The sequence below is a fragment of the Semicossyphus pulcher genome, unplaced genomic scaffold (genome assembly GCF_022749685.1).
Source record: "Semicossyphus pulcher isolate SPU_LCO1_2020_fin unplaced genomic scaffold, fSemPul1.0.p SCAF_11, whole genome shotgun sequence".
In the NCBI taxonomy this organism is placed as follows: Eukaryota; Metazoa; Chordata; class Actinopteri; order Labriformes; family Labridae; genus Semicossyphus; species Semicossyphus pulcher.
Window position 1 is genome coordinate 3,174,001 of NW_027211615.1, and position 6,000 is coordinate 3,180,000.

Genomic DNA, 6,000 nt, shown 5'->3' on the forward strand with positions numbered 1-6,000 from the left:
GCCTTTTAAAAATGCATTTGGGCACTTTTTAATCTCTTCATATGTTACTGTGTTTTTTTTCTAGGATGAATTCAATGCATTCTTGCACATGAGTGTCTGATCAAACTTTTTCAAGGCCTGCAGCATCAGCACCTCTCCTGTCCATCACAGAAAAATGAAAAAGCTTACAGCACCTGGTATTCCCAGGCGGTCTCCCATCCAAGTACTAACCAGGCCCGACCCTGCTTAGCTTCCGAGATCGGACGAGATCGGGCGTGTTCAGGGTGGTATGGCCGTAAGCGACAGTTGTGTGTTCAATCGGGCCTTTTAAAAATGCATTTGGGCACTTTTTAATCTCTTCATATGTTACTGTGTTTTTTTTCTAGGATGAATTCAATGCATTCTTGCACATGAGTGTCTGATCCAACTTTTTCAAGGCCTGCAGCATCAGCACCTCTCCTGTCCATCACAGAAAAATGAAAAAGCTTACAGCACCTGGTATTCCCAGGCGGTCTCCCATCCAAGTACTAACCAGGCCCGACCCTGCTTAGCTTCCGAGATCGGACGAGATCGGGCGTGTTCAGGGTGGTATGGCCGTAAGCGACAGTTGTGTGTTCAATCGGGCCTGTTAAAGACGTGGCATGGTGCAGCAAGAATGCGGTGGGGCATCTGCCCCACCACATTCTTGAATTTGGCTGTATTTTTAACGTTGTTTATAGTTTTCGTCAAAGATTTTGTCATGGTTTTTTTCTATGATGAATTCAATGCATTCTTGCACATGAGTGTCTGATCCAACTTTTTCAAGGCCTGCAGCATCAGCACCTCTCCTGTCCATCACAGAAAAATGAAAAAGCTTACAGCACCTGGTATTCCCAGGCGGTCTCCCATCCAAGTACTAACCAGGCCCGACCCTGCTTAGCTTCCGAGATCGGACGAGATCGGGCGTGTTCAGGGTGGTATGGCCGTAAGCGACAGTTGTGTGTTCAATCGGGCCTGTTAAAGACGTGGCATGGTGCAGCAAGAATGCGGTGGGGCATCTGCCCCACCACATTCTTGAATTTGGCTGTATTTTTAACGTTGTTTATAGTTTTCGTCAAAGATTTTGTCATGGTTTTTTTCTATGATGAATTCAATGCATTCTTGCACATGAGTGTCTGATCAAACTTTTTCAAGGCCTGCAGCATCAGCACCTCTCCTGTCCATCACAGAAAAATGAAAAAGCTTACAGCACCTGGTATTCCCAGGCGGTCTCCCATCCAAGTACTAACCAGGCCCGACCCTGCTTAGCTTCCGAGATCGGACGAGATCGGGCGTGTTCAGGGTGGTATGGCCGTAAGCGACAGTTGTGTGTTCAATCAGGCCTTTTAAAAATGCATTTGGGCACTTTTTAATCTCTTCATATGTTACTGTGTTTTTTTTCTAGGATGAATTCAATGCATTCTTGCACATGAGTGTCTGATCAAACTATTTCAAGGCCTGCAGCATCAGCACCTCTCCTGTCCATCACAGAAAAATGAAAAAGCTTACAGCACCTGGTATTCCCAGGCGGTCTCCCATCCAAGTACTAACCAGGCCCGACCCTGCTTAGCATCCGAGATCGGACGAGATCGGGCGTGTTCCGTAGTACTGGTATGGCCGTAAGCGACAGTTGTGTGTTCAATCGGGCCTTTTAAAAATGCATTTGGGCACTTTTTAATCTCTTCATATGTTACTGTGTTTTTTTTCTAGGATGAATTCAATGCATTCTTGCACATGAGTGTCTGATCAAACTTTTTCAAGGCCTGCAGCATCAGCACCTCTCCTGTCCATCACAGAAAAATGAAAAAGCTTACAGCACCTGGTATTCCCAGGCGGTCTCCCATCCAAGTACTAACCAGGCCCGACCCTGCTTAGCTTCCGAGATCGGACGAGATCGGGCGTGTTCAGGGTGGTATGGCCGTAAGCGACAGTTGTGTGTTCAATCGGGCCTTTTAAAAATGCATTTGGGCACTTTTTAATCTCTTCATATGTTACTGTGTTTTTTTTCTAGGATGAATTCAATGCATTCTTGCACATGAGTGTCTGATCCAACTTTTTCAAGGCCTGCAGCATCAGCACCTCTCCTGTCCATCACAGAAAAATGAAAAAGCTTACAGCACCTGGTATTCCCAGGCGGTCTCCCATCCAAGTACTAACCAGGCCCGACCCTGCTTAGCTTCCGAGATCGGACGAGATCGGGCGAGTTCAGGGTGGTATGGCCGCAAGCGACAGTTGTGTGTTCAATCGGGCCTTTTAAAAATGCATTTTGGCACTTTTTAATCTCTTCATATGTTACTGTGTTTTTTTTCTAGGATGAATTCAATGCATTCTTGCACATGAGTGTCTGATCAAACTTTTTCAAGGCCTGCAGCATCAGCACCTCTCCTGTCCATCACAGAAAAATGAAAAAGCTTACAGCACCTGGTATTCCCAGGCGGTCTCCCATCCAAGTACTAACCAGGCCCGACCCTGCTTAGCTTCCGAGATCGGACGAGATCGGGCGTGTTCAGGGTGGTATGGCCGTAAGCGACAGTTGTGTGTTCAATCGGGCCTTTTAAAGACGTGGCATGGTGCAGCAAGAATGTGGCTGTATTTTTAACGTTGTTTATAGTTTTCGTCAAAGATTTTGTCATGGTTTTTTTCTATGATGAATTCAATGCATTCTTGCACATGAGTGTCTGATCAAACTTTTTCAAGGCCTGCAGCATCAGTACCTCTCCTGTCCATCACAGAAAAATGAAAAAGCTTACAGCACCTGGTATTCCCAGGCGGTCTCCCATCCAAGTACTAACCAGGCCTGACCCTGCTTAGCTTCCGAGATCGGACGAGATCGGGCGTGTTCAGGGTGGTATGGCCGTAAGCGACAGTTGTGTGTTCAATCGGGCCTTTTAAAAATGCATTTGGGCACTTTTTAATCTCTTCATATGTTACTGAGTTTTTTTTCTAGGATGAATTCAATGCATTCTTGCACATGAGTGTCTGATCAAACTTTTTCAAGGCCTGCAGCATCAGTACCTCTCCTGTCCATCACAGAAAAATGAAAAAGCTTACAGCACCTGGTATTCCCAGGCGGTCTCCCATCCAAGTACTAACCAGGCCCGACCCTGCTTAGCTTCCGAGATCGGACGAGATCGGGCGTGTTCAAGGTGGTATGGCCGTAAGCGACAGTTGTGTGTTCAATCGGGCCTTTTAAAAATGCATTTGGGCACTTTTTAATCTCTTCATATGTTACTGTGTTTTTTTTCTAGGATGAATTCAATGCATTCTTGCACATGAGTGTCTGATCAAACTTTTTCAAGGCCTGCAGCATCAGCACCTCTCCTGTCCATCACAGAAAAATGAAAAAGCTTACAGCACCTGGTATTCCCAGGCGGTCTCCCATCCAAGTACTAACCAGGCCCGACCCTGCATAGCTTCCGAGATCGGACGAGATCGGGCGTGTTCAGGGTGGTATGGCCGTAAGCGACAGTTGTGTGTTCAATCGGGCCTTTTAAAGACGTGGCATGGTGCAGCAAGAATGTGGCTGTATTTTTAACGTTGTTTATAGTTTTCGTCAAAGATATTGTCATGGTTTTTTTCTATGATGAATTCAATGCATTCTTGTACATGAGTGTCTGATCAAACTTTTTCAAGGCCTGCAGCATCAGCACCTCTCCTGTCCATCACAGAAAAATGAAAAAGCTTACAGCACCTGGTATTCCCAGGCGGTCTCCCATCCAAGTACTAACCAGGCCCGACCCTGCTTAGCTTCCGAGATCGGACGAGATCGGGCGTGTTCAGGGTGGTATGGCCGTAAGCGACAGTTGTGTGTTCAATCGGGCCTTTTAAAAATGCATTTGGGCACTTTTTAATCTCTTCATATGTTACTGTGTTTTTTTTCTAGGATGAATTCAATGCATTCTTGCACATGAGTGTCTGATCCAACTTTTTCAAGGCCTGCAGCATCAGCACCTCTCCTGTCCATCACAGAAAAATGAAAAAGCTTACAGCACCTGGTATTCCCAGGCGGTCTCCCATCCAAGTACTAACCAGGCCCGACCCTGCTTAGCTTCCGAGATCGGACGAGATCGGGCGTGTTCAGGGTGGTATGGCCGTAAGCGACAGTTGTGTGTTCAATCGGGCCTTTTAAAAATGCATTTGGGCACTTTTTAATCTCTTCATATGTTACTGTGTTTTTTTTCTAGGATGAATTCAATGCATTCTTGCACATGAGTGTCTGATCCAACTTTTTCAAGGCCTGCAGCATCAGCACCTCTCCTGTCCATCACAGAAAAATGAAAAAGCTTACAGCACCTGGTATTCCCAGGCGGTCTCCCATCCAAGTACTAACCAGGCCCGACCCTGCTTAGCTTCCGAGATCGGACGAGATCGGGCGTGTTCAGGGTGGTATGGCCGTAAGTAACAGTTGTGTGTTCAATCGGGCCTTTTAAAAATGCATTTGGGCACTTTTTAATCTCTTCATATGTTACTGTGTTTTTTTTCTAGGATGAATTCAATGCATTCTTGCACATGAGTGTCTGATCCAACTTTTTCAAGGCCTGCAGCATCAGCACCTCTCCTGTCCATCACAGAAAAATGAAAAAGCTTACAGCACCTGGTATTCCCAGGCGGTCTCCCATCCAAGTACTAACCAGGCCCGACCCTGCTTAGCTTCCGAGATCGGATGAGATCGGGCGTGTTCAGGGTGGTATGGCCGTAAGCGACAGTTGTGTGTTCAATCAGGCCTTTTAAAAATGCATTTGGGCACTTTTTAATCTCTTCATTTGTTTCTGTGTTTTTTTTCTAGGATGAATTCAATGCATTCTTGCACATGAGTGTCTGATCAAACTTTTTCAAGGCCTGCAGCATCAGCACCTCTCCTGTCCATCACAGAAAAATGAAAAAGCTTACAGCACCTGGTATTCCCAGGCGGTCTCCCATCCAAGTACTAACCAGGCCCAACCCTGCTTAGCTTCCGAGATCGGACGAGATCGGGCGTGTTCAGGGTGGTATGGCCGTAAGCGACAGTTGTGTGTTCAATCGGGCCTTTTAAAGACGTGGCATGGTGCAGCAAGAATGTGGCTGTATTTTTAACGTTGTTTATAGTTTTCGTCAAAATTTTGTCATGGTTTTTTTCTATGATGAATTCAATGCATTCTTGCACATGAGTGTCTGATCAAACTTTTTCAAGGCCTGCAGCATCAGTACCTCTCCTGTCCATCACAGAAAAATGAAAAAGCTTACAGCACCTGGTATTCCCAGGCGGTCTCCAATCCAAGTACTAACCAGGCCCGACCCTGCTTAGCTTCCGAGATCGGACGAGATCGGGCGTGTTCAGGGTGGTATGGCCGTAAGCGACAGTTGTGTGTTCAATCGGGCCTTTTAAAAATGCATTTGGGCACTTTTTAATCTCTTCATATGTTACTGTGTTTTTTTTCTAGGATGAATTCAATGCATTCTTGCACATGAGTGTCTGATCAAACTTTTTCAAGGCCTGCAGCATCAGTACCTCTCCTGTCCATCACAGAAAAATGAAAAAGCTTACAGCACCTGGTATTCCCAGGCGGTCTCCCATCCAAGTACTAACCAGGCCCGACCCTGCTTAGCTTCCGAGATCGGACGAGATCGGGCGTGTTCAGGGTGGTATGGCCGTAAGCGACAGTTGTGTGTTCAATCGGGCCTTTTAAAGACGTGGCATGGTGCAGCAAGAATGTGGCTGTATTTTTAACGTTGTTTATAGTTTTCGTCAAAGATTTTGTCATGGTTTTTTTCTATGATGAATTGAATGCATTCTTGCACATGAGTGTCTGATCAAACTTTTTCAAGGCCTGCAGCATCAGCACCTCTCCTGTCCATCACAGAAAAATGAAAAAGCTTACAGCACCTGGTATTCCCAGGCGGTCTCCCATCCAAGTACTAACCAGGCCCGACCCTGCTTAGCTTCCGAGATCGGACGAGATCGGGCGTGTTCAGGGTGGTATGGCCGTAAGCGACAGTTGTGTGTTCAATCGGGCCTTTTAAAAA

General features: G+C 46.1%; 18 non-coding genes and 1 pseudogene across 18 annotated transcripts; all 19 read right to left on the reverse strand.

Moving 5' to 3' along the window:
- Positions 1–161: 161 nt before the first annotated feature.
- On the reverse strand, positions 162–280 carry LOC138586263 (5S ribosomal RNA). The gene has a single exon (XR_011306351.1). It is a non-coding gene; the product is annotated as a 5S ribosomal RNA (ribosomal RNA).
- A 182-nt stretch (positions 281–462) lies between these two features.
- LOC138586264 (5S ribosomal RNA) lies at positions 463–581 on the reverse strand. The gene has a single exon (XR_011306352.1). It is a non-coding gene; the product is annotated as a 5S ribosomal RNA (ribosomal RNA).
- A 249-nt stretch (positions 582–830) lies between these two features.
- Positions 831–949, reverse strand: LOC138586265 (5S ribosomal RNA). Its single transcript, XR_011306353.1, has one exon. It is a non-coding gene; the product is annotated as a 5S ribosomal RNA (ribosomal RNA).
- Positions 950–1,198: 249 nt separating this feature from the next.
- Positions 1,199–1,317, reverse strand: LOC138586266 (5S ribosomal RNA). Its single transcript, XR_011306354.1, has one exon. It is a non-coding gene; the product is annotated as a 5S ribosomal RNA (ribosomal RNA).
- A 182-nt stretch (positions 1,318–1,499) lies between these two features.
- On the reverse strand, positions 1,500–1,622 carry LOC138587365 (5S ribosomal RNA; annotated as a pseudogene).
- Positions 1,623–1,804: 182 nt separating this feature from the next.
- LOC138586267 (5S ribosomal RNA) lies at positions 1,805–1,923 on the reverse strand. Its single transcript, XR_011306355.1, has one exon. It is a non-coding gene; the product is annotated as a 5S ribosomal RNA (ribosomal RNA).
- Positions 1,924–2,105: 182 nt separating this feature from the next.
- LOC138586839 (5S ribosomal RNA) lies at positions 2,106–2,224 on the reverse strand. Its single transcript, XR_011306897.1, has one exon. It is a non-coding gene; the product is annotated as a 5S ribosomal RNA (ribosomal RNA).
- A 182-nt stretch (positions 2,225–2,406) lies between these two features.
- LOC138586268 (5S ribosomal RNA) lies at positions 2,407–2,525 on the reverse strand. The gene has a single exon (XR_011306356.1). It is a non-coding gene; the product is annotated as a 5S ribosomal RNA (ribosomal RNA).
- Positions 2,526–2,740: 215 nt separating this feature from the next.
- Positions 2,741–2,859, reverse strand: LOC138586966 (5S ribosomal RNA). Its single transcript, XR_011307017.1, has one exon. It is a non-coding gene; the product is annotated as a 5S ribosomal RNA (ribosomal RNA).
- Positions 2,860–3,041: 182 nt separating this feature from the next.
- Positions 3,042–3,160, reverse strand: LOC138586451 (5S ribosomal RNA). Its single transcript, XR_011306527.1, has one exon. It is a non-coding gene; the product is annotated as a 5S ribosomal RNA (ribosomal RNA).
- Positions 3,161–3,342: 182 nt separating this feature from the next.
- Positions 3,343–3,461, reverse strand: LOC138587066 (5S ribosomal RNA). Its single transcript, XR_011307112.1, has one exon. It is a non-coding gene; the product is annotated as a 5S ribosomal RNA (ribosomal RNA).
- Positions 3,462–3,676: 215 nt separating this feature from the next.
- Positions 3,677–3,795, reverse strand: LOC138586269 (5S ribosomal RNA). Its single transcript, XR_011306357.1, has one exon. It is a non-coding gene; the product is annotated as a 5S ribosomal RNA (ribosomal RNA).
- Positions 3,796–3,977: 182 nt separating this feature from the next.
- Positions 3,978–4,096, reverse strand: LOC138586270 (5S ribosomal RNA). Its single transcript, XR_011306358.1, has one exon. It is a non-coding gene; the product is annotated as a 5S ribosomal RNA (ribosomal RNA).
- A 182-nt stretch (positions 4,097–4,278) lies between these two features.
- On the reverse strand, positions 4,279–4,397 carry LOC138586632 (5S ribosomal RNA). The gene has a single exon (XR_011306698.1). It is a non-coding gene; the product is annotated as a 5S ribosomal RNA (ribosomal RNA).
- A 182-nt stretch (positions 4,398–4,579) lies between these two features.
- On the reverse strand, positions 4,580–4,698 carry LOC138587453 (5S ribosomal RNA). Its single transcript, XR_011307454.1, has one exon. It is a non-coding gene; the product is annotated as a 5S ribosomal RNA (ribosomal RNA).
- Positions 4,699–4,880: 182 nt separating this feature from the next.
- On the reverse strand, positions 4,881–4,999 carry LOC138587649 (5S ribosomal RNA). The gene has a single exon (XR_011307642.1). It is a non-coding gene; the product is annotated as a 5S ribosomal RNA (ribosomal RNA).
- A 214-nt stretch (positions 5,000–5,213) lies between these two features.
- LOC138587137 (5S ribosomal RNA) lies at positions 5,214–5,332 on the reverse strand. The gene has a single exon (XR_011307180.1). It is a non-coding gene; the product is annotated as a 5S ribosomal RNA (ribosomal RNA).
- Positions 5,333–5,514: 182 nt separating this feature from the next.
- On the reverse strand, positions 5,515–5,633 carry LOC138586271 (5S ribosomal RNA). Its single transcript, XR_011306359.1, has one exon. It is a non-coding gene; the product is annotated as a 5S ribosomal RNA (ribosomal RNA).
- A 215-nt stretch (positions 5,634–5,848) lies between these two features.
- On the reverse strand, positions 5,849–5,967 carry LOC138586274 (5S ribosomal RNA). The gene has a single exon (XR_011306361.1). It is a non-coding gene; the product is annotated as a 5S ribosomal RNA (ribosomal RNA).
- Between the last annotated feature and the right edge of the window lie 33 nt (positions 5,968–6,000).